Source organism: Armigeres subalbatus, chromosome 3 (assembly GCF_024139115.2).
Source record: "Armigeres subalbatus isolate Guangzhou_Male chromosome 3, GZ_Asu_2, whole genome shotgun sequence".
Taxonomy (NCBI): Eukaryota; Metazoa; Arthropoda; class Insecta; order Diptera; family Culicidae; genus Armigeres; species Armigeres subalbatus.
This window is the reverse complement of record NC_085141.1, coordinates 189,363,394-189,389,383: the sequence shown is the minus strand read 5'-3', so window position 1 is coordinate 189,389,383 and position 25,990 is coordinate 189,363,394. Positions and strand designations below refer to the sequence as shown.

At 41.7% G+C, this 25,990-nt stretch overlaps 2 protein-coding genes across 2 annotated transcripts in view; one reads left to right on the top strand and one right to left on the bottom strand.

Moving 5' to 3' along the window:
* Positions 1-25,350, bottom strand: part of LOC134228013 (uncharacterized) — a 74,406-nt gene extending 49,056 nt beyond the window's left edge. Inside the window, exon 1 of the mRNA XM_062709771.1 lies at positions 25,205-25,350. The gene's annotated coding sequence lies outside the window, so the exon portion shown is untranslated. The remainder of the gene's footprint in view (positions 1-25,204) is intronic.
* The window catches only part of LOC134228012 (potassium voltage-gated channel protein eag), a 183,081-nt gene continuing 165,606 nt past the window's right edge, over positions 8,516-25,990 (top strand). Inside the window, exon 1 of the mRNA XM_062709769.1 lies at positions 8,516-8,703. The gene's annotated coding sequence lies outside the window, so the exon portion shown is untranslated. The remainder of the gene's footprint in view (positions 8,704-25,990) is intronic.

Below are 25,990 nucleotides of genomic sequence, written 5' to 3'. Positions count from 1 at the left end.
GTGGATCGATCAGGTTGAAGACGATTTGCGGACCCTCCACAGACACGCAGTCTTGGCGACGTGCAGTCATGGACCGAGTTGAATGGAGAAGACTTTCATTCACTACACATGTTACTGAGAAATAATAATAATAAAGAACATAGTATCCGACAGTTCGACGAAGATGTTGTTTAAAGGATTTTACTGCTGCCTCGCACAGCCCACTACAATTTGAACTGCGGGCGGTATAAACTTGAAGGTGGTTCCTTGGTCAGTACAGCTGTTGATTATTTCTCTCTGATGTTGTTGCAAATGGAACTGCTGGGTAGCTTCCCTTCAGTCCTCTTACAGTTTTCGTGAAGTTTCGAGCGTTGTCATACTCTATGAGAGCAGATTTACCTCGACGATCAATGAACCGTTGAAACAATGCTATAAACGCGTAGAGAAATCAAAGACGAGCTCAACGTAAACCAGATTTGTGCTTGTTTGTGCCTAACCGTGGTAAGGCGCGCTTCTGCCACATGGAATCGGCGGAAGGGACCACCTTTGATGATATGCTTTCTGGAGGATGATGATTCGACCAAAAAACAGTGCATCGTGAGGCCATTTCGGAAAAAAATATCGAAATACGTCATCCAGCGGCTGCCACTGTAACCCTAGCATCTTAAATAACTTACTTTACTTATGGATCCTGTACACCTCCGGTGGTGCAAAGGGCCGACTTGAAAGATCTCCATCCTGAGCGTTGCCCGGCTATCGCTTTAACCTGTTGCCAGGTTAGATTTCGGTCGACTTCTTTTATTTCTTTATTGAGGCTTCGCCGCCATGAGCCTCTGGGTCTGCCTCTGCTGCGATGTCCTGCTGGGTTCCAGTCTAATGCTTGTTTACAGATTTCGTTTCCGCCCCTACGTAGAGTGTGGCCGACCCAGTCCCACTTCCGATCCCGAATTTCTGTTGCTATCGGCCTCTGGTGACAATGACGATGGAGCTCGTTGTTTGAGATCCAGTTGTGAGGCCACCAGGCCCGAATTATATACCGCAGGCATCTGTTAATGAACACCTGCAGCCGTTGAGTGTTCTCCACTGATACACACCATGTTTCACTAGCGTATAACAGCACAGATTTCACGTTAGAGTTGAAAATTCGTATTTTGGTGCGTTCACTTATCTGCCTGTTTTTCCAGATATTTCATTTTTTGCTTTCTTGATCCGTGCGCCATGTCGATCTTGGTACCGCCGTCTGACGCCATTTGGCTACCAAGATATTGGAAGCTTTCAACATTCTCCACTGGTTGCCCGGCTACTGTGAAACTGGAAGGAGTCACCGTGTTTACATCCAACGATTTGGTTTTGCTGACGTTGATGACTAAACCTGCCGAAGAGGAGCGCTCGGCAAGGTCGTTGAGCTTTTTCTGCATATCAGAGCGCCGTTGCGCGAGGAGTGCAACATCATCCGCCAATTCGAAGTCATTTAGGTGCTCCATGGTTATAGGCTGCCATAACAGCCCGCGGTTTGGTTCACGGTCAATCGCATCTACCAGAATCTCGTCGATTACGATGAGCCACGACCCGGATAGGGTCGGACAAGACCCCATTGTGCAGCACTCTACACGAGAAGGCCTCGTACTGTGCTTCGATGAGGCCGATGATTTTCTCAGGAACTCCCTTGCGTCTCAGGGCGCCCCACATATTCTCGTGATTGAGACGGTCGAAAGCTTTTTCGTAGTCAATGAATACCAAGTAAAGGGACTCTTGGAATTCGTTGACCTGCTCCAGAATGATACGGAGCGTGACAATATGGTCCACACAGGATCTTCCGGCACGGAATCCGGCTTGCTGCCGCCGGAGAGTCGCATCGATCTTCCGGGCTAGGATAATTTTGCACAGAACTTTGAGAACGGTACACAGCAACATAATGCCTCGCCAGTTATCGCATACAGTCAGGTCACCCTTTTTGGGCACCTTCACTAAGATACCTTGCATCCAGTCGACCGGGAAAGTAGCGGTGTCCCAGATATTACGAAATAAACGATGCAGTAGTTGAGCGGATGTCATGGGGTCAGCTTTGAGCATCTCGGCTGATATGCGATCGACCCCTGGGGCTTTATTCGATTTCATGCTTTGGATGGCTGTTTGAATCTCTAGCAGTGATGGAGCTTCGGTATTGACGCGTGTTATACTTCGGATACTGGGCAGATCATGCCGAGGTGGTGATGGCCTGGCTGGCACTTGAAAAAGTTGTTCGAAGTGCTCGAACCAGCGTTTCCGCTGGTCAGTTGGGTCGGTCAATAACTGATCATTCGCGTCTTTCACAGGCATCGTTGCATTCATCTTCGCCCCACTTAAGCGTCGTGAGATATCGTAGAGGAGGCGAATGTCCCCGGTTGCGGCGGCTCTCCCTCCTTCGTCGGCCAGAGAGTCTGCCCACGCTCGCTTGTCCCGTCGACATGAGCGTTTTACTTCCTTCTCAAGAGCCGCGTATCGTTGACGGGCTAAGACTTTGGTTCCTCTGGTTTTCGATCGCTCTATCGCGGCTTTGGCTTCTCTTCGCTCCTCTATCTTTCGCCAGGTCTTATCGGTGATCCATTGTTTTCTCTGGGTGCGTAGTTCGCCCAGATTATTCTCGCTGGTGGTGATGAAGGCATTCTTGATGGCGGTCCATTGGTCTTCCACGCTGCCACCTTCCGGAATATCTGCAGCACGCGTCTCCAGTTCTTCAACGAAGGACCGTTTCACCGTGGCATCTTCCAGTCGGCGTGTGTTGAATCGTCGTCCAACTCTTTCCTCCTGCCGACGAATCTGCGCAACGCGTAGGCGTATTTCGCCGATGAGGAGGTGGTGATCAGACGCGATATCGTCACTACGTTTATTCCGTACATCAAGAAGGCTCCGTTTCCATTTTCGGCTGATGCAGATGTGGTCGATTTGATTTTCTGTAAAGCCGTCACGGGAGACCCACGTGACCTTGTGAACCGGTCGATGAGGGAAGAGCGATCCCCCGATCACCATGTCGTTATTACCACAAAATTCTGCGAACAGCTCTCCGTTTTCGCTCATTTCTCCGAGACCATGGCGTCCCATAATGCGCTCATGGCTCGAGTTGTCAGATCCGATCTTCGCATTGAAGTCGCCCAAACAGATCTTGATATCACCCTTCGGAATTCTATCTACGACGGCATTGAGTTGACTGTAGAAGTTCTCTTTGTCTTGCAGATCGGCAGCATCGGTTGGCGCATAACATTGGATTATAATAAGGTTTCGGACCCGTGTTCTAAATCTGGCAACGATTATCCTTTCACTTATAGGTTCCCACTTCATAAGCGCAGAGTGTACCTGAGCGCTTAGTAGGAAGCCAGCTCCGCGATGGCGAGGAGCGTGTTCACCTCGTAAACCAGAGTATAGCAGAACTTGTCCCGACGGCGTTCTGTGTTCTCCAAAGTTTGGCCAACGGACTTCACTCAGTCCCAGGATATCAAGCTTCATGCGGCGTGCTCATTGGCAAGTTGTGCCAATTTACCCTGCTGGGCTAGGGTTAAAACGTTCCATGTTCCTATTCGTGTCCGTTGTTTCGCGCTAAGAGTCGTCGCCGTAAAATCAGTCCGTATTCTTTCATTATCGGATTCTCGAACAAATTGATGTTTCGGGAACAGTAGGTTGTTGGCCCAAGGTTCCCTATCCACCGGGATGGGGCTGCCATCTTAGGTATAGCTTCCGGGGAATAGCATTTCATAATCAGCCGCTGGATGCCAGAACAGACGCTGTTGGAGCCGCATCTCCTTGGTGAACAGACGCTCGATCAGTCGGGTCAAATTTGTTTAAAGTCCCACCCAACACCAGGACTAGGCTAGTGCGCTTTGAGCGGCACACGGTCGCTTTGATAGGGCCTGCTTGGGGACACAAGCAGCTTTTTATAGAAGTTCAACAGAGCCCACTGTCGAACCCCACCACATCCTAGGCAGACCCCACAGGACGCACACTCTCACTCTAGCTGATGTCAGAAGGACAACAGTGCCCAGGCTACACGACCAGCTAAGTACGCAACCCTTAACTGGCGTGGAAGTTAAGACCCGTGGAAGCGTGAGTATTGGAACTTGTGAGGACCAGAGCTATGTTAGGCGCCCCTTCCCGGATGTCAACTCACCATTTCGCAGCCCCCATCTTAAATAAGACAGATGGAAAATCTAACGATAGGGAGGATTGTTGTTATCCCGACAGACTGCATTAACTGTAAACGCTTTTGGCAGAGTTCTTCAGCTTTGCCCTAATTGTCGACACCAGTTAAAATGTTTTGCAGATTAAGCTTTCGCTACGCGCAAAAAAAATATTGCGGTCGAAACTACCATTCCGAGGGTTAATTTAAGAATATGCACCGACGATTTTCAACAGACAACAAACTCGTTTGATTTTACCATGCGTGACTGTGGTCGTGGTGGAATGTTGTTACATGAACTGAATCAGTGGTGAATTTGTGGTTGTTTTAAAAACATGGCGTAGTCTACAAAATAGTAATTGTTACCATGGAATTTTTTTCTGTGTAGAAATAGTTAAGTGAAAGGAAATTCATGTGAACCGTCCTTTGGCGACTGCTTTAGGCGACGTTTGCAGGCGACGTTTGAGTGCGAGAAATCTTCGACTGGCTTTTGTTCTACACGCAAAAAAAATGTTGCGGTCGAAACTACCATTCCGAGGGTTATTTTAAGAATATGCACCGACGATTTTCAGCAGACAACAAACCCGTTCGAGTTTACCACGCGCGTAGTAAAAATCAACTGTGGCCCTTGCGGAATGTTGTCACATGAACTGAAACAGTGGTGAATTTCTCTGAAACCATGGTTGATTGTAATTGAAATTTCATGGTTGTTTTAAAAACAGAGCGTAGTCTACAAAATAGTAATTTTTACCCTCTCGGTGACGAGCCAGCCTCGGGCTGAAAGTCTCCTTAATAAAGACACAAAAAAAAATTACTACGGAATTTATATCTGTGTATGAATTACCTAACCGATCAAGGATGAATTGACTTTTGAACAGTGTCACTACAAAGCGAACAGGCTTGTCGCGAAAGACAGTGACAGCGAAATGTTTTTAACATGTGCTTTCCTTCACTAAATGGGCGCTGTTGGTCCAGAAGGGTTCGATTTGCCAAAAGCGAGACAGTTGTTCGTCGAGGGATATCACAGAAGTAATGTGAACTTTGTACATAGTATGGTCAGGTGTCTGATTGTTCCCAACCATTCTGGACTGGTTTTCAGGGCCTAGTTTCATAAAACCTTCGTGCAAAAAGTCAGACTACATTTCCATACCGATGAGGATGTTGATGGGTCCAGACTCCAGATAATAGAACTGAGGATCGGAAAGGTGTGATTCGATGGGATATTCCATGGAGAGTATTGATCGATCTGACAGGAAGCTCCCGTGAAATCTTTTTCAGGGGATCGTGTATCAGCGACAAAGTTCAAGCAGCTAGTTCCATGCGAACGAGAACAGCATGCTAGTAAACGATGCAGTAGTTACCTACGCCTTCCATCACGTGCTGGGACCTTTACTGTTTATCCTGTCTATTAATGCCTTGACCAACTGCCTTTCCTCTGCGAAGCTCCTGTACGCTGAGGACCTCAAAATTCTGAGTGTAACACACTCTTTGCTGGATTGTGTTGCTCTATAAACTGATATTGACGTACTCCGCCGTTGGTGTGATGAGAACGGAATGAGCGCGAATGCTGCGAAATGTAACGTAATCACCTTCTGCCGAATCGTATCCCCAATAAAGTTCTATAGCTATACTTTTCCGATACCGCAATAGAATCTTCTTCTTCTTCTTCTTCTTCCTCTTCTTCTTCAATGGCTCTACATTCCAACTGGAACTTGACCTTCTTTTCAACTTAGTGTTCTATTAGCATTTCCTCAGTTATTAAATCTAATCCTACGCCTTCGCTCACAAGGCTACTGGAGACCCCTGGAGTATTTTAGAATATGCTGCTCCTATTTGTACGCCGTGCCATACGACCCAAGTGATTCGCATTAAACGAGTTCAAAAATAATTCATCCGTTTCGCTCTTCGGCACCTACCGTGGAACGATCCAATGCACTTACCTATAGACCCCAATGTCAGCTAATCGATCTGGAACTACCCTCATCTAGACGACTCAACTTCAGAAGCCATTGTAGTGTATAATATCATGAAGAGTAACATAGACTGTCCAGACTTGCTCGTGGATGTACAGTTGAGCATATCTAACCATACACAGAAAAAAATAATGAAAAGGCAAGAGCTATGGGGATTATTGTTTCCGTACGTTGTTCGGTGGGCTGGGGCAGCTAGTAAATTACCGTGACGCAGACTAGTTCTGTTTATTATCTCACCAAACAACAGGACTTTGGCCAGTGTTTAACCGTGACGCAGACTAGTTCTGTTTATTATCTCACCAAACACCAGGACTTTAGCCAGTGCGGTACACGGTCCCTTTGGTGAAGCTTGCTTGCGGATTCATGCAGCTTTTAATTGAAGTTTTAAAGAGCTGAATGCCAAACCCCACTACATCCTAGGCCGGCCCCACAACTCGCAGAGGTCTAGGAAGAGACCGTGAAGCCCTTTGACTTAGTCCTTGCTGTCCCTAGCCGGCGCTCGTACCCAAGCCAAGTCGGAGACCACGCTAGGTGCATATCTGTTGCTTAATGTGCGTTTTTATTCAGATCTGACACTATCCAGATCAATATTGATTGTCGTTCAATCTATGTGAGCTTTTGTTATGCCACTCTGGGTATTACAAACAAACGTTCACAGATAGTATGGTATGGTATGGTCGGATGGTCTTATAATACACCATTTTTACACCAAAAATGTAACTGCAGTGGAGATGGGACTACAACACAATGTGTTCAATGATTTATTTATTATAGAGCTAACTTCTTCTATGTTGTTGATAAGAATCTTTGGAAATTATTATTGAGGCCTATCCGAATATAGACCGGGTTCGGTTTCTTCCACACAAGTAGATGTTTTTTTTCATAATTTTTACAATTTTCACAAATAATGTACAAACTATATCAATGTATAACACTTATTTTTGCAATTAATTTATTTAGTGAATTAATGCGAATGCAGCACTTGTCGAGGCTAATGTACATTGGAATATTAAAGTCAAAAGTAATGTATGAAGGCTATAAGCTAAGGCCCAAAGGGTTTCCAGCAATTGACAGCTCAACTCCTACAAACAAAAATATTTTTTTGATATTCGTTGCATTAAAAACTGTTTTATCATTTATATTTCCTACTTATCTGATTCTCGAACATTTCAGTTCAAAGACGACTATTTAACTGACGATGAAAAGATCTGGCCTTTAAATTTGCTTCTGGTTAACTGAGACTTGATGCTGATATTATTACCTTCAACGGTTCCCATTTGAAAATGAACATAAATTACCTTTCGGTGACCACATTTCATCTAAGCAAAGCAACTTCCGATGCGCTCGGGCGTTCCAAAGGACAACAAACTCGAGTCCCAGTTCAATCTGTTCCCCATCCAGTGTCCCGCATTCCCAGAAGGCAGCTTTCGCAGATGACATGGGTTAAGACATTACTATGCCATAAAATTATGAGGCTGTATGTTTTTTTGTTTTCACAAACAAAGCTTTGTAGTCATTTATGCCGTATGTAATTGATTTCAATACTATCCTTGTTCATCGTGGCTCGAGATGATAAAGCATCTTGCATGAAAGAAAAAATAAATAAAATAAAATGCATGAATGAGCGACTAGTGCTATAATTGCTTACAATTTCGTACTATTAGGGGCCGTACACTAATTACGTAACGACACATGGGTATGAGGGGATATCGTTTTCTTACGCTCTATATAAACAAATATATATTTTATATGAAACACCTTGCTGTGGGGCAAAAGGTGGTAGAAGGCAGAGAAACACAGAATAATCCTTCACGTAATTTGTGTTTCGCTCCTTAAATATTGCTTGGAGGTTCTAATCCAGTTCAGTCTTGAAGATATAATGAGGAAAAATTACCTTAACTGAAATGTTCCTGGCAATGTTGTTGATTCTTATGCGGGGGCTTGATTTCATGTCTATGTCTTTACCCGCATACCTTAATATCAACAAACTTGTTGCAGCTAGTTTACTCTTTATGCACTCATCAAGGCTGTAAAACTGCAATCACTTAATTTGACGTGGTTTGACTGTATGTCTAAAGGGGCCTTCAGAAGCTAAGCGCTGCTCGGCAACAATGTATACCATGGTAAAGGTGGCGGGATTGGAATCCCGCTCCGGTTTAGAAAACTTTCGGGAGGGATTTTTTTTTCGATTTCTCTAGGCCTGAAACATGCCTTATGAAAAATTCATAAATACTACTTACAGCTTAGGTATCTGGCAGTTTGCAGTTCTGAATGTGCCTAATAAACACTAATCTGTGGGGCGGTAATGTGTCGGTTGTGGGATACGATGCCATCAGTGTCAAAAAAGACGATGGTACATGTACCCATATCAAAAACAATTAAAAACAAATGGTTAGAGAACAAATTGCTTTGTTTCCTATTTTTGTGATTTTCAAGAAGTGATAGTAGCATTAAAATATGGTACATTTCAAGCCGAAATTTTTCATTTTGCGAATGTTATTGATTGAATTTTCATGGTACATGTTAAGTGTTCAGTTTGTGTGACCTCTGGTCGAAGACGGTAATTTTGGCTTTTAACCGATTTGCCTGAAACATTTCCAGGTATTTTTGGTTTTTGGCATTTATACAAATCGAGTATTTTGGAAAGAGAGTGAGTACTTTTAGCTAGAATTGTCTCGTTTCACCGATTGATCTGTTAATCTGTCTGTAATAGAAAGCTACGATGCTTCCACAGCTTAGTGGTACATGTGCTGATTTATCGAGAACTGCAATAAAGCGCAGTCGGAGGTTGAATCTCAAAGTCCACATCGCAATAAAAGCAGCATATTTACAGCACAGAGCTCGATTCGAATTTAAAGTGGTGCACCAGTAGGATCCGGTTCGATATTGACTTTGATCAGTTGGCACGGGACAAGTCGTCCATTGAAAACGATGCCACATAGTTCATCGCAATATTTAGGGCAACGATATTCCATTTATAACAGCGATACAATACAACATTTTAAATGAGAACTTCGAAAGTTCTATTGCTGTTTATTTATTTTAATAAAATTTATTCTTAATAGCGATGTGTTTTTAGGATCAAGTGTCCCTATATCTATCAGTTTGGAAGTTAAATACTATAACGTAAAGCTTTGTTGGAAGAAATCATACTTAAATTTTTCAGTAATGGTAGCTTGACTTAGAATTCTCGCAGTTTTTTTTCCCCTTATTGGGTATTTTAAGTGCAACCATTTGTTAGATCTATTGTGTGTGATATATGCTGCATTTGATGTAGCTATGTCAAGTTGACGCATCATTACTATGTAGAGTAATTGCATCACCTTGACTACCAGCGTTTTACCAATATTATGGTTATGACGAATCATACTACCATATTGTGACTTGTTGAAGTAGTTGGTGAAGATACATATTTGATCTCCACATGTATTAATCGATCCTTTCGCAAGATAGGACCGTTGTTTACGGCTCTATTTATAGCGATTGAGTTGATATACTGTAGTGATTAGAATTTCTCGGATGCAGAGAATTTCTCTACCCAATTACGCCTCAGTGCGATATAAGTGTTGACTGGAGACACTTTTGTGACAGACAGGAAATCTGAAATGTAAGATTGAACGATTTGTTTATCGATAAGCGATTTGGTATCCGACCTACATACTATTTATGAGAGCAATGGCTAAATCTAGCCGCCCACGTTGACGGTACATTTATTGAGTAAGCTTGGATGTTTGCTGACAAAATATGACGCAATTGTAGTACTACTATTACGTTTTTTTTGGCAAGAACCCCTGACTTTAAATATAATCACTTTAATTTATCACAATAGTAAAATGATTTCAACAACGGAGATTGAAATAATGCACAACTGATTAATTTTGTTTTTTGAACATTGACCGGACGCTCTACACCTCAACAATAAGGTCGTCCTCAGTCAAGGAGTAGGAAATCAAAGGACGTCTACCTATACAGATCGGTTTTCTCACAGGGAAACAGCATTCGAGTTACATTTAGCTTGGTGCCGCTGAGAAAATGAAGCCACAATAACCACTGCAAGAGGGTAATTACCTATTCGAACTTCATTCATTGTTCGAATTTATTACACCATTTCGTTCGCAGCATTCGGACGAACACATTTCTGCATGTGAATACATTTTTGCAGTCTCTCCCTCTGACGCACGCTTGTGATTCTGCTACAGACGGAAATTTTCTGTCATCACAAATCGATCATGATCTGCACTTTGAAGACAAATTTTCTTGGCTCAACCTTCTTTTTTGTAAAATTGTAGTTCTGAAAAGAACCGAATAATTTTCCATAAAGCGCCTTACTGAACACTAATAGCAACAAAACCAAATCAGTATCTTGAAATAAAATTTCACATTGTTGATACTGATTAAGGGTATGCGATAACACACTTTTTCCTAACGAAACGAAACGAAACGAAATTTAAAATGTCTATGTTGATTCGAAACGAAACGAAACGAAATATAGATTTACTTTCGAGTCTTCGAAACGATATGAAATCAGGGTCCATTTAATTCGAAATTTTTCGAAACGAAACGAAATTTAATGTTTTTTCCGCGGAATTTTTATTAAATTAGCTTTATATTATGTACGGAATTTCGTTAAAAACCTAATTTCACCTGAATTTTCTTTAATTTTTTGTGATTGTGATTTTTTTCATAGGGTTAACTTATAGTTTCATTGACGCTAAAGGTCGTAATCGAGTAAAAACCAACAGTGTAAAAAAAGAACTGGGTAAATCTACTCTGGATAAAAAAAGTTATTCACTTGCTTCGGAGTTTCCAATTCATGACCAATAATGATGTGCTTACAGTCAATTCATCCCTTAGAGCCTTCTCAACTCTTAAGCGGTGCTTGCCCATGTTCTTAAACCTGGTTTGAGGCCGAAGTGGAGGTGAATAAATCGGTTATTAATAAAAGGCGCTGAAAAATGACTTCAAAAGGGCCCCTGGGAATCCACAACACGACTTTGCATCTTTGACAAAGTTATACTGATTCATAGCTGGTTACGTTAACACAAATAGGATAGAATAGTTAAAGATACTTTTTGTTTTCTGTTAGATATTTCTAACAAAACACTGAAGACGTTTTATAGAAGAAAACAAAATACGTATTTGTCGACTCAGAACGGGGTTATGTAGTAAGCATCTCAAATAGCTATGCGAGCAAAAGCGTAGGATTGCCAATCCAGAAATGGCGAGCTCGATTCTCGGTCTGGTCAAAGATGTTTTCGGGTTGGAAACTTTTTCGACACTCTGGACATAGTGTATCCATTGTCTTGCCACACAAGATACATTCTATTAGCACTGATGAAGTGCTAATAGAATACTAAGTTGAAAAGCAGATCAAGTTCCAGTTGGAATGTAGAACCATTAAAGACGAAGAAGTAAGCGTTAATAGAAATAAAAAATGTATAGACTTAATCATTTATTTGTTTATTTGTTTATTTGATACATCAACAGGCTGTATTGGCCCCAATGATGCTTACTTATAATTAATTACAAAATGCGAAATTACTTTCTATGGTCAAGTATCATTATCAACTATTCCTAAAAAAAGAACTGAACCTTTCGCGAATTAGTTGAAGGGACAAGTTAAAATCAAAAAGAGATGCAACTCTGTTGAATAGTCTTTGAAGACCGCCGATATCACCGAACATACCGTAGTTCGTTCGATGCATAGGAGCCCGGAACATCGAACTATTCCTAAGGGATCGGGGTTGCACGTGGTAAGTAGTTAATTTGTTCCATAAGAGAAGGGCAGTCGAGTCGTCCTTGTAGTAGATCTTCTATCAGCAATGCCCTCGTTGTGCTTCGGCGGGCGGAAAGGGGTTCCAGATCAATCAAACGGCTTTCATAGCTTGGAGAACGGAAGGGGGCCACGGTAATCTGCGCAATGCGAATCTCAGAAAACGACGCAGGACGGACTCAATTCTTTCGGCGCCATTATTATAGTGTGGAGACGACCGAGCAGTACTCCAGAACGGAACGAGTCAGGCAACAGTACAACGACTTTAGACAGTAAATGTCCGTGAATTCTCTGGCAATCCTGAAGATGAAACCTAAAACCTTTGATGCTTTGCTGACAACGTAGGAAACATGATGCTTAAAGGTGAGTTTTGAGTCTAGAAAACTCCCAGATCCTTAACTTGATTGACTCGTTCAAGTTCTGTGTCATACAAGATATACTTGTGAATTGTTTCCCTTTTCCGCGAGAAAGAGATTACCGAACATTTAGATGGGTTAACATCCATTCGGTTAAGCACGCACCAACTTGCAAAGGCATCCAGTTGGCGTTGGAGAGAGTGACAGTCTTCAATGGAACAAATTCGGAGATACAGTTTGAGGTCGTCTGCATAGCAGAGCCGTGGTCCTATGATTGTTAGAATGGCGTCGTTGAAATGGATCAGAAATATCAGTCCCAGGTGACTACTCTGAGGAATGCCTGGGGTAGCGGCAAAATGGTTCGACTGATGATCTCCAATAACCACGGTAAGGCAGCGACCGGTTAAATACGACTGGAACCATCGCAAGAGAGAACCATTGATTCCGAGGCGATCCAGTTTAGCAATAGCTTTGCGGTGATTCAATTTGTCAAAGGCTGCTGTTAGGTCGGTATAGATAACGTCCGTTTGACTGCGATCCACCATACTGCTATTGATGTAGGAGGTAAGGCACAAAAGATTTGTAGCCGTGGAACGTCCGGGCATAAATCCATGTTGGTCGTCACTAATGTATGATTTACAATGGGCGAGTAGAGGTTCCATGATGACTAGCTCGAACAACTTGCCAACAGCAGACAATGAGGTGATACCACGGTAATTTGCAACGTCCCGTCTGTTACCTTTCTTATGAGCAGGGAACATGTGCGCTATCTTCCAACAAGACGGAAAAGTTCCTGACGTAATCGAAAGTTGGAAAACATGGACTAACGGAGTAATAATGCCATCGATGTGCTTTTCTAGAAATGCGGAAGGAATTCCATCTGGTCCGGGGTTGTAGGATGCTTTCAGTTAACAATGCAGCTTCGCGAACTATTTCAACATTGATATCAACCATGCTCATAGCTTGGCCGGAGATAGGAACGGAGCTCATAGCATTTCGTATTTGGTCTTCTGATAATCTTTCATTGCTGAAAACACTGGCGAATTTTTCTGCAAACAGTCCACTGATGTCCTGAGAATTAGACGCCAAAATTCCGTTAACCGTCATTCGTGAAGGAAGGCCAGATTCATTACGTTGCTCTTTCACGTACTTCCAGAACTTTTTAGGATGTGTTTTCAGCTTCCTTTGCAGTCCACGCTAATACTGCGAGAAGCAACTTTTGGCAGTCCGTTTGTATTCGTGATTGATTTGTGCATAGTGCCGTTTCAGTGACAATGTACGGTACTTTGAGAACTTCCTTAACGCTGCTCTTTTATACGACTTCAGTCGTCGCAGACCACTTGTTTGCCAAGGTGCGTGAGGATGGTTATGCTTCACTATTTTGGGAACAAGTCTGTCAACGATATATGACAGTACATGAGAAAACGTTTCAGCTGCTCGGTCGAGGTCGTCATTGTTCAGAATATTACCCCAGTCTAAATTAGATATGAGATTTGAAATACTGCGATGATCAGCTTTTCTGAAGTCATAAAAGAATACAGCGGAGGAAGAATCGACATAGTTTTCTAACTTTCGGTGTAGAGAAACCAGCAGAGGAGGATGGTGATTAACTAGTTTTACCAGTGGCGATGGAGCCTCGCATATGAACGGCGCGACATCTTGAACGCTGACAAAACATAGGTCTAAGCTACGTCCATTCTGGTTAGTTACGTGATTTATTTGCGAGAGCGTGGCAGAGCTGTAATTGTCTAGAAGGTACGAGGTGTTCTGATGAATGGCAGAGTGGCGCACATCCGGAAAGAGAAATCCATTGGAAGAATTCACCCAAGAAACTCCTGGGAGGTTGAAATCGCCGATCACAATCATTTCATCGGAGGCTTCCGCTTTTTACAGAATAGTGGAAACAGATTGACAATGAGTTTCAATAACGCTACGTTCGCGAATTTTGTCGGGTGGAATATACAGCGCGCAGAGGAACAATGTATGATCTCCGAATTCGATTGAAGCCCACAACTGTTCCAAGCAGTTACATTCCTGATTCTCGATTGAGTTGGAGTGAAGTTTTATGACCAGCAACTAATACGCCGCCGCCTGTAGCTTTTTGACTATAATCCGCAGACCGGTCACATCGGAAAACCTCATAATCGTTGCCAAATATCTGGCTGGAGAGCGTGCGTGAGTCCAACCATGTTTCAGTGAGAATGATGATGTCGTAAGAAAGGTCATAAATTGTTAACATAAAGTGTTGAAGATAGTTTTATGATTTAGTTCAGCGGCGCAGCCAAAACTTTTGATAATATAAAGTATGGTTTAAGTTTAAATTTGTTTCGAAATTCCGCGGAATTCCGTTAAATTTCGTGAGAAATTGGTTTTTTGTAGCGACATTTTTGTAATTTTACGAAACGAAACGAAATGAATAAATCAGATTTCGCCATGCTCAAATTCCGCGAAATTCCGCGGAATTTCGTTTCGAACCACCTGAAACGAAATTTTTCGAAATACCGCATATGCTTAATACTGATGTCATCCATGCGGCAGCATCTCCCTCCGACGTGTGCCACGGACGGAAACTTTCTGCGATTGCTAAGCAATTCATTTTCACTTTGAACCAAATTCTACCTCACCTTCCCTTTCACAGAATGTTGGGTCCTGCCTTATATCATTCTGATGTTCGTGTTGGGAATGCATGAACGGATTGGTTGATTCTGATATTTTTACTGGGTAGGACAAGAATTTAAATTTCTAATAGCTTATCGTAAATAATCAAAAGATTCAATGAAATTGACAAATTGCTGGAGAGTTTCCGAGTCGATTGATATATAAATCTCAAAAATCCATCGAAAGATAAAGGCTGTATTATCGTTAAAAATCTTACATGATTTAGTGACGGTCTCCAGTTTTCGATATGGTTTGTGTCTCGGCTGTTATGACGATTGAGTACTATGATGACAGCCATACGTAATGTGGAAACGATACTTTGGTAATATTCTATGTAGTAAAGTTAGCTCGATGTCCCTGAAGGCGTGAACTCTATGTAGCCATTTGAAATTCAAATTGGTGCAATTGCTAAATAATGAGCTAATTGTTCATAAAGGTTCCTTGTGGAAGAACAATCTTTAATTCGTTCATTTCGCTTCCATAACGGAAGGCATCAAGAAGTTGTGCGAGTATTTAATAATTTCTTTTACAGAGTTAAATTTGAGTAAAGTTAAGTTTATCGAGGTACCTAATTAAAGCGACCGGAGTGATTTTGTACGTGATTGTGAATAGTTTTCCGTTAGTCCTTTAATGCTTTTTTTTGCTGTTGGTGTAGTTGACTCCCGCAAATTAAGTATATTGTAACAAGTATATTGTAGTATAAAGTATATTGTAACAATAAAGATAAATTTGTATTGAATTAATGGTTTTATTTGTTTTAATGTAAACAAAGATTGTTTGGTACGGGCTGGATTTTGATGATTGCCGATCCGAGTCGACGAAAAGGGTTTCTGCGGGATTTCGGCCGTGTGTTTCTTTTGAAGACGCTTTGTGATGTCCGTTTGCTCATCACATCGTTTCCTACGTCGATTAAATTATAAAAATAATTATTTGCTTTACAAAAATTCTGCCGGGATTTGTTCGTGGGTTGGGCGAGTTTGAGATTTCGATGGGGGCGTAAAGTAACTTGGGATTTGGCCAAGTTGGTGAAAACACTTGGTGCAAAGCGAAATTTTTCGGTTTCATCCAGCCGCCGTTCGAGTGACTTTTGAGGAGAGAAGTCTAGAAGTAGTTGAGCAAAACAACTCTGCCGGTGGCCTTCCGGACTCCGGAAGTGGCGCATAAGCCAGCGGACATAATTAAACCTTATGAGCTGAAGCTACGAAAGGTTACAGTAATCTTTATCCGTATTTCGACCTCCACTCGTCTTTAGTGTCTCGTACTTCAAGTCAAGTACGGAGCACAGAATATGGCCTTGCAGTTGATTACAATGTGGTGGAATTAAATGGAATAGTACTAATCTCGTTATATGGCAGTAAACTTTGACAAGTTTTATGTTATTATAAAGGGGAAATTTTTGAGATCAAATATTATAAAATGACGAACAAAAAACAAATTGCACTAATAGATGGAACACTGTTTCTTTAGTGGAGACAAATAATAACGAGGAAAGACAATTTCATAATTTCATAATTACTTTAAGTAAAAAAAATTCTAACAAAAAAGTCATACAGTAGAATTGTGCTGCTTTGCAGAATGATCGAACATGTGATAATATTCAGTACATTTGATTTTACTATCGAGAAAGTGTTAATGCTTAAACGGCCATTTTTGGATTCAATCGTGTACGTCCTTAGCTATGTGTTTTCCAGTGGAACTTTTCACCTATAAGCACCGCTACAAAAGGACAATAACTCAATTTACTAATGAATTACATTTGAGGGAAAATATTTTTTTGTGAAAATATGAAATATTATTTCTATTCCATAGTTTTACGCATAGAAATATCGTGAAGTGAATAAATACCTAACAAATGTGGAAAAACACTTTGAAACCCAAACATGCAATACTTCAAGTACTCTGCTAAAGGTGTGGCTACCCTATATTTTTAACAAGAGTGCAGTTGTAACTGATTGACGCATGGTCAAGGTTTGAAATTAAATATAGGGATTTTTTGTGCCTTTCGGATTCTACTGCCAATTTGATATGGATTGTACCGTTGTATGTGTTTGACAAGTGATGAATACACAGCAAAGAGTAATGGAAAATCAACGACGTATACACGCAGTTATGCCCACCAAACATTTGATATTTAATTAAATTGAATTGAATTATACAAGCTAGTAGAGTTTGAATTAATATCGATTTAAAATAACAGAGTAATTTTTGCTGAAACCGGACCACTACTTGCACGAGGTTTTTGGAAATGGCTAAATTTCATTAGAAAGCTTTTGGCGAAAAATATGAAGAATCTGAGTTAAATTCCTCGTTAGTTATGCACGATTTTTTTATGGACCCCTTGATTTTTATCAATTCTTGACTTACTAAAACTGCCAGAACTGAGACATTTAACAACCGAGCTTATTAATCAACATATCGTTGAAAAAAGGAAAAGAGCGGTCTCAATTTGTTCTGATGAAAATGAAGGCGGCCTCATTTAAGCCCTTTGCTATCTTGAATTTATTGTTAAAAAGTATTTTTTCGCAATGTTTATTTTTACGGCTCATATGATAATACGAAGGCAGATGCATGATTTCATACACTAGATATTATTTATTATTATTATTTATTTATTCAGACTAAGGCCGAAGTGGCCTGTGCGGTATATAAGAGTCTTCTCCATTCGGCTCGGTCCATGGCTACACGTCGCCAACCACGCAGTCTACGGAGAGTCCGCAAGTCATCTTCCACCTTGCCCGCTGCGCACCTCGCCTTCTTGTGCCCGTTGCCCGGATCGTTGTCGAGAACCATTTTCATCGGGTTACTGTCCGACATTCTGGCTACGTGCCCGGCCCATCACAGTCGTCCGATTTTCGCGGTGTGAACGATGGATGGTTCTCCCAACAGCTGATGCAACTCGTAGTTCATTCGCCTCCTCCACGTACCGTCCGCCATCTGCACCCCACCATAGATGGTACGCAGAACTTTTCTTTCGAAAACTCCAAGTGCGCGTTGGTCCTCCACGAGCATCGTTCAGGTCTCGTGTCCGTAGAGGACTACCGGCCTAATGAGCGTTTTGTAGATTGTCAGTTTGGTACGGCGGCGAACTCTATTCGATCGGAGCGTCTTGCGGAGTCCAAAGTACGTACGATTTCCAGCCGCTATGCGTCTCCGAATTTCTCTGCTGGTGTCATTTTTGGGCAGTCACCAGTGAGCCCAAGTACACAAATTCCTCTACCACATCGATTTCGTCACCACCGATGCAAACTCGCGGTGGGTGGCTCACATTGTCTTCTCTTGAACCTCTTCCTATCATGTACTTCGTCTTCGACGTGTTGATGACTAGTCCGATCCGCTTAGCTTCCCTCTTCAGTCTGATGTAGGCTTCCTCCATCTTCTCAAAGTTACGTGCCATAATATCTATGTCGTCGGCGAAGCCAAATAGCTGGACGGACTTGTACTTGTACCACTCGTGTTAATCCCTGCTCTTCGTATTACTCCTTCCAAAGCGATGTTGAATAGCAGACACGAAAGACCATCACCTTGCCGTAACCCTCTGCGGGTTTCGAAGGGACTCGAGAATGCCCCTGAAACTCAAACTACGCACATCACCCGATCCATCGTTGCTTTGATCAACCGTGTCAGTTTATCCGGAAAACCGTGTTCGTGCATTAGCTGCCATAGCTGGTCCCGATCAATTGTATCATATGCGGCTTTGAAGTCGATGAATAGATGATGTGTGGGCACGTTGTATTCGCGTGGGCACGTTATATTTCTGCAGTACTTGGCGAATGGCGAACACCTGGTCCGTGGTGGAGCGTTCGCCCATAAAACCCGCCTGGTACTGCCCCACGAACTCCCTTGCAGTTGCTGCTAGTCGACGGCATAAAATTTGGGAGAGTACCTTGTAGGCGGCGTTCAGCAATGTGATTGCGCGGTAGTTGCTACAATCCACCTTATCGCCTTTTTTGTAGATGGGACACACGACACCTTCCATCCACTCCTGCGGCAAAACTTCCTCCTCCCAAATCTTGGTAACCCAGTGCAGCGCTCTAGCCAGTGCCTCACTACCGCACCGTGTTTAAATAGCTCTCCTGGTAGTTGGTCAACCCCAGGGGCTTTGTTGTTCTTCAGCCGGCCGATCTCCTCCTGGATTTCCTGGAGATCCGGAGCCGGTAGAATTATGTCCTGCGCGCGTTCTCCCAGGTCCATCACCATACCGCCATCTTCGTCTGCCACATCGCCATTCAGGTGTTCTTCGTAGTGCTGCCGCCACCTTTGGATCACCTCACGCTCGTTCGTAAGAAGGTTCCCGCCCTAGTAACACAATTCAGTCCGATCTTGTGTCAGCAACTCTTATGTGACCTGTTTTGATTGTACATAAGTCACATAAACTGCAATGAGACATATGTGTTGCTAGGGCGTTTATATCCTTACACATATCAGGCTGTGGCACGTGGCCCTTACGTGAACGGTTTAACTTCTCATAGAACTTTCGTGTGTTATTAGCGCGGTACAGTTGCTCCGTCTCTTCACGGTCTCGATCTTCCTGCTGACGCTTTTTCCTCCGGAAAATCGAGTTTTGTCTGCTCCACGCCTGTTTATATCGTGCCACGTTCGCCCTCGTGCGGTGTTGCAGCAATCTCGCTCATGCTGCATTCTTCTCTTCCACTAACTGCTCACATTCGCCGTCATACCAGTCGTTTCTCTGATCCGGGGGGCACCGTGCCAAGTGCAGCGGTTGCGGTGCTACCAATGGCGGATCGAATATCTCTCCTATCTAGCCATCTCCAAGAGACGCTGCGCCTAGCTGCTCTTCCGTTGGAAGTGCCACTTCCAGCTGCTGCGCGTATTCTCGGAGTAGTCTACCGTCTTGTAGCCCCCCAATGTTAAGCCGCGGCGTCCGACTTCGACGCTTAACTGCGGTAAGTGCGGACGTTCGTGATGTCGGAGAAGAATTTACCGTCGATTAAAACGTGGTCGATTTGGTTTTCCATTTCTTGGTTAGGTGATCTCCATGTGGCCTTGTGGATATTTTTGCGGGGAAAGAAGGTGCTTCGGACTACCATTCCGCGGGAGGCTGCGAAGTTTATGCATCGTTGGCCGTAGTCATTCGCTACGCTGTGCAGACTATCCGGTCCGATGACCGGTCTATACATTTCCTCCCTTCCTAGCTGTGCGTTCATGTCACCGATGACGATTTTGACGTCCCGCAGTGGGCATCCATCGTATGTCTGCTCCAGCTGTGCGTAGAACGCTTCTTTCTCGTCGTCGGGTCTCCCTTCGTGTGGGCAGTGCACGTTGATGATGCTATAGTTGAAGAAACGGCCTTTAATCCTCAGCTTGCACATCCTTGCGTTGATTGGCTGCCACCCAATCACGCGTTGGCGCATCTTACCCAGCACTATGAAGCCGGTTCCCAGCTCGATGCCCGCTTTTCCACACTTTCTGTCCTGTCCAGCAAATCTCCTGCAGCGCCACGACGTCGATGTTGCGGGGATGTAATTAATCGTAGATCATCCTGTCGCAACCTGCGAAACCTAGCGACTTGCAATTCCATGTTCCAAGCTTCCAATCGTGATCCTGTATTCGTCGCCTAGGTCTTTGCCGATTATATCGAGTCGCATTATCTCTTATATTGTTCGTAATGATTGGTTTTCCAGGCGTCTTATTGGGCCTGCGCAAACCTCCTGTCTCGTCGGAAGGCCGTCGTGTCAGGGCTGTTTAGCGTCCCACCTAACACCAGGACTTGGGCTTGTGCGCTTTGAGCGGCACACGGTCGCTTTGGTGGGGTCTACTTGCAGATACATGCAGCTTATTATTATTAGGTTTAACAGGGCCCACTGTCAAACCCCACCACATCCTAGGCAAGCCCCACAACTCGCAGATGGCCTGGGGAGGGATCGTCAAGCCCTTGGACATAGTCCCTGCTGCCCACGATATCATATCACACTAGATATCATGAGTAAAAATTATATAGCTCTACGTCAAATATGATTGTAGAGTTAAGGTACACTGGGGGAAGTGGAAAAAGGGGGTAAATGTAAAAATCGACTCGAAGAATTGGAATTGTACATACTTTACAGTTTTTATCACATCATAACATTATGCAAGAAAATACTTTGATGCTCAAACTAATACTATGTTGAGATTTGTATAATACATACACTAACACAGTTAACGCTTGAACTGTAATTTTAGGTTTTGCGAAAAGTTTATTTTTGCATTCATAAAATCAATTCTTATTTGCACCTTATTTGTCCTTTTTTCAAGTGAATTTATATCACAGGTGACCATTATAATAAAATTGAGCTAATCCCATCCAATTGGTAGTGGTTTGTACCAAGAAAGCAAATGATTCAAAGATTTTACACCTACCCCTGGTTTCAAACACTACGGGGGAAGTGGATAATGTTCTAATTAAGCATTTTTTTTCTTCCCTCCATGGTTTATTTCGATAGCTGTGAATCTTAATATGTTCCTTCTTTGTTATCATTGTGATTCCTGTGGTGATTGGACTAATATAAATGAGAAAATGCCTGATTAATCCATCTGTCGGTATTGATGCCTTTCACATGTTTTAAATATGAAAAAAATGTTTAAGATAGTTAAAAATGGCACTGATAGGTAAATATATTCTATAATTCACATTAATTTTAATTCATAACAAAAGTGGCCACTTTCCCCAGGGAACCAGGATTCCAGGGTGCTCCAGAATGTGACCAGATGGATGAAATACACGCAGGACACATTCCGCTAAGCTTGTTTTGCATATCATGAAGTTTAGCATGTCGCAAGTCGTGTTTCCGGTTCCATAAAAGATGGTCATTTTTCCGGGACCCAGTAGTACCATCAATATCTCCGGAATAATGTGCATTTTCAAAACAATGACCAATGTCTAAAAAATAATAGGTATTTTATAATCGATGGCAGAAAACATAATTATTGAAAAATCGACTGTTAAATGGAACCAAATTCCGATGCAAGACTGTTGAGAACCATCATTTTTGAAAATTTAGTTTTCCATGAAATTGGGATCAGTCACGTAGAGTTAAACACGTACTGCACGAGAGAAACCCAGATTAATCAACCTAGCAGTGATGATGCCTTTCTCGTGCATTATAAAATATATTTAAAAAATCACATTAGAAAGATCAAAAAAGCTATATTGGGGAATAGATCACATTTTGTCGATTCAACATGTTTTTGCATTGATTAAAATGCATATCCACCATTTTTGAAAAAAAAAAATCATTTTGAAATTTTTTTTTCTAAGTCCCTCCTTAGGAAAATAATTTAATAATTTATTATTTTTTTCTAAGAAGGGGCCCTTGGGAATGTCCGATCGGGTCAATTTTCAATAGCAAACAATGGGACCGCATTCTTCGTCAAATGCAACTTGGTGCGAGTAAATCGAATAATGCCAAGTTCCAAAAAGTGTGTCTACAAAATTTGTACACATACACACATAAAGACATCACCTCAGTTCGTCGAGCTGAGTCGATCGTTACATAACACTATGGGTCTCCGGGCCTTCTATCAAAAGTCCTTTTTCGTAGCAATCATATAGCCTTTCGGTACAACTTTGTTGTACGAGAAAGGCATAAATATATTGCTTTTCTCACCGAAGAATAGACTACCGTGTAAATTTGTCTAAGTACCAAAATAAATGCTCACACGTCCAATTGTATAGAAATAAGCGAAAGCACAATCCAAAATATCATTCTTTCACCTTTTTGCACAAACCAAAATAGTTTTGAACAATAAATTAAAACTGGCGATTGACTTGAATGAAACCGCCTTTATTTTTGCCTTCATCGTATACTAAGGCCATATGATCACTCTAAAATCAAATTTTTGATAGAAGGCTTGGAGACTCGTATTGTTATATATCCATCGACTCAGCTCGACGAATTGAGGTGATGTCTGTTATGTGTGTATGTATGTATGTGTGCGTATGTGTGTATGTGTACAAAATTTTGTAGACACACTTTTTGGAACTACGCATTCCGGAATCCTGTCCCATTGTTTGCTATTGAAAATTGGCCAGATTGGACTATGGGATCAGAAGCTATAGCCAAAATACTATTTTTTCTGCGTAATACACGCCAAAAAACACTTTTTTTTGCACGGGAAAGACACCAACACCGCTAGGTGGACTTATCAGGGTTTTTATAAATTGAGACCATACTCTTCTCACTTAATAAATTTCATTTGATTGTTAAAAATAGTGAAAAATACAAGAGCAGATATTTTGTCAACTGTGTAGGACATCTCTGTGTCCAGGTGATAATAGAGAATCATAGGATTTCAATTGAACCATTTGTTTGAGAATCTGCTTAGGTATGTAACATTTTTGGTAAAAAGGCCGTTTTCCTATATTCTTATAGAACTGCTTATACACTGGAGTTGGTTTTTACGCGGGGGATACGTACCGCGTGAAAAACTGCATGTAACACAAAACTTCCGTAAAAAAAACTCGAAAAACACTTAAACTGAGTAAAAAACGTGTGAACTCCAAAATCTGCGTAAAAAAGTCGGGTAAAGAAAACCGCATAAAAAGTGACCCACGGAAAATGCGACCCCCGTATAGCTCTTAGTATGTATCGAAGAAATCGAAAGATTCGGTCCCAATTTGTTCAATAACATTTTGATTAATCAAATGAGTGTAACCCTTTTTTAATATTTTTTTTTATAAACGAGACTTTCAGCCCGTGGCTTGTCTCGGGAGTATATTATTTATGCGTGAAGTTAAATGCATTTTACAATGATACGGTAATGCTAATATTACTTTGACTTTGAGATCCGATACTTCCGTTAGGATACGGCAGATATGATTTTCTATAAGGTACACCCAACCGGCGGTTGTTAGATTTTATAACAATTCTGTATAAGAATCTACCAACACTCGTATAAGAACTGGGCATATACGAAATTGCTAGAATCTTATACAAGTATTGTATAAGAATCTAACAATTTTATAAGCTTTTCTTATGATATTTGTTTGATAGCTTACATTTTTTGTATAAGAATCTAACAATTTCGCATATGCCCAGTTCTTATACAGGTTTTGGTAGATTCTTATACAGAATTGTTAGAAAACCTAACAACAGCCGTTTGGGTGTACACTGGAGGAAGTGGAAAAGAAAAAATCGATAGTTTATGTGTAAACATAATTCCTACACGGTTCAATTCAACCAGAGGAAAAATCCTAACTGCCAGAGGCAATTGAAATGTATTAATAATAACTAAAAATGTAACATAGCAAAAAAAGATGATAGTGTTAAGAAAACACGGAACACCTAGTCCAAGAGATGAATTCATGTATTAGATAATTAGCAAATAAAATTAGTTTTAAAAAAAGATAGTTCATGTTCAAATTGTTGTAAAACCAGTTTAAATCATCTAATCGCAATGAGCGATCAAAAACAGGCGATTTTGTACCAACTGTGAGTTATTTCATACCCTTTTGGTCTTCTGAATTTTATGAAAATAGATTTGAAAATTGGGAGTTGTTTTTCCACTTACCCCAATGAAATGGGGTAAGTAGCAAACTCATGTAATGCTGACCTGCAATTGTGATGAGTAGTAACGGTATGGGGCCCTCCTTAGCCATGCGGTAAGACGCGCGGCTACAAAGCAAGACCATGCTGAGGGTGGCTGGGTTCGATTCCCGGTGCCGGTCTGGGCAATTTTCGGATTGGAAATTGTCTCGACTTCCCTGGGCATTAGATATCATCGCGTTAGCCTCATGATATACGAATGCAAAAATGGTAACTTGGCTTAGAAACCTCGCAGTTAATAACTGTGGAAGTGCTTAATGAACATTAAGCTGCGAGGCGACTCTGTCTCAGTGTGGGGATATAATGCCAATAAGAAGAAGAAGAAGAAGTAACGGTAATTGCTCTGAGTAAAAATTGACAGTGGTTAGATGACGGTAGGAGGAATGCCCTTTTTATGTATATCGCCTCCAAAGTTGCCTTTACTCGTCTTAAAGAACAATAAAAAATCCACTTCTAAATAACAATTCTTCATGTCTGCCGTATCCTAACATAACTATCAGCTTTAATCTATAATTTCGCCTGTAATACCAATCTATCATGAAAGTACACGTCTAAGTTTGGAAGATAATTGTAAATGGGCTTTTGTTGTTATCTCGGTATCGTGTGCGCTCCAATAAAAAAATAAATTGTACATACTCCACTTCACACTAAATTAATAATGATTCAATGCTCCTGTGTTACTTAAAGGTAATATTATAAAAAAAAATGAAATACAAATTATGAAAAGGGTTGTATTTTTGCAGCCAAACTAAGATTTTCTATTCTAGGCTTACCTTAAATTGTTATTTATTTATAAATGAACACATCACACTTTTCCAATCAAACAATTAAAACACGATTTATCTTTTTACTATGGTCACTGCTCTGTTAGTATTCGATTTCACCTTCCTTTTCAATAGTAAACAAACAAAATTTTCTAAATATTATTGCTCTCGTATAGACGCTACGTGGACTATGGAACTGTTTCCGTGAAAGAGGCACCGATAAGCCGACCGATAAGACATTTTCAGGACATGCGTGGTAGAGGCAGGACTTTCCCCACCGCAACGAGCACGAGGCACGACGGCACGCACACTACACAGCAGCACAGCGGTTTGGTGTGGTGCGGGATCACATGGCCGAGTTAGAGTGAAATTGGGTTGGCTGGCGGTGCGTCGGATCAGCTCGTAGGCGGCTGGAGGGTGCCAAGTGGCCATCAGGTTTATCCGCGCTGTGGTGTTTGTATGTGTATTCGACAGCAACGTCATTCCTTCATGAGACAATGTTCAACAAATGATTTTCGGCGACCGCTTACCTCAGGCTTACGTCTAGCTAGATGTATTCGTAATGTAAATGAGGACGGAAGACATAAAAACATTAGCTACTTGTACTGCGCTATCTGGACCCTTCCATTCTTAATTTATGCAAATATTTTGTGTTGCATATTGATCTACTATGATAAGGATCAAGCATTTAAGTAAAATGAAAGGATGATTTTTGATGATTTTTATGATTATCGATAATAATGGATTGTACGTTAATTTTCACTGTTTGGTAGTACCCGTTAAGAATGAAATAGT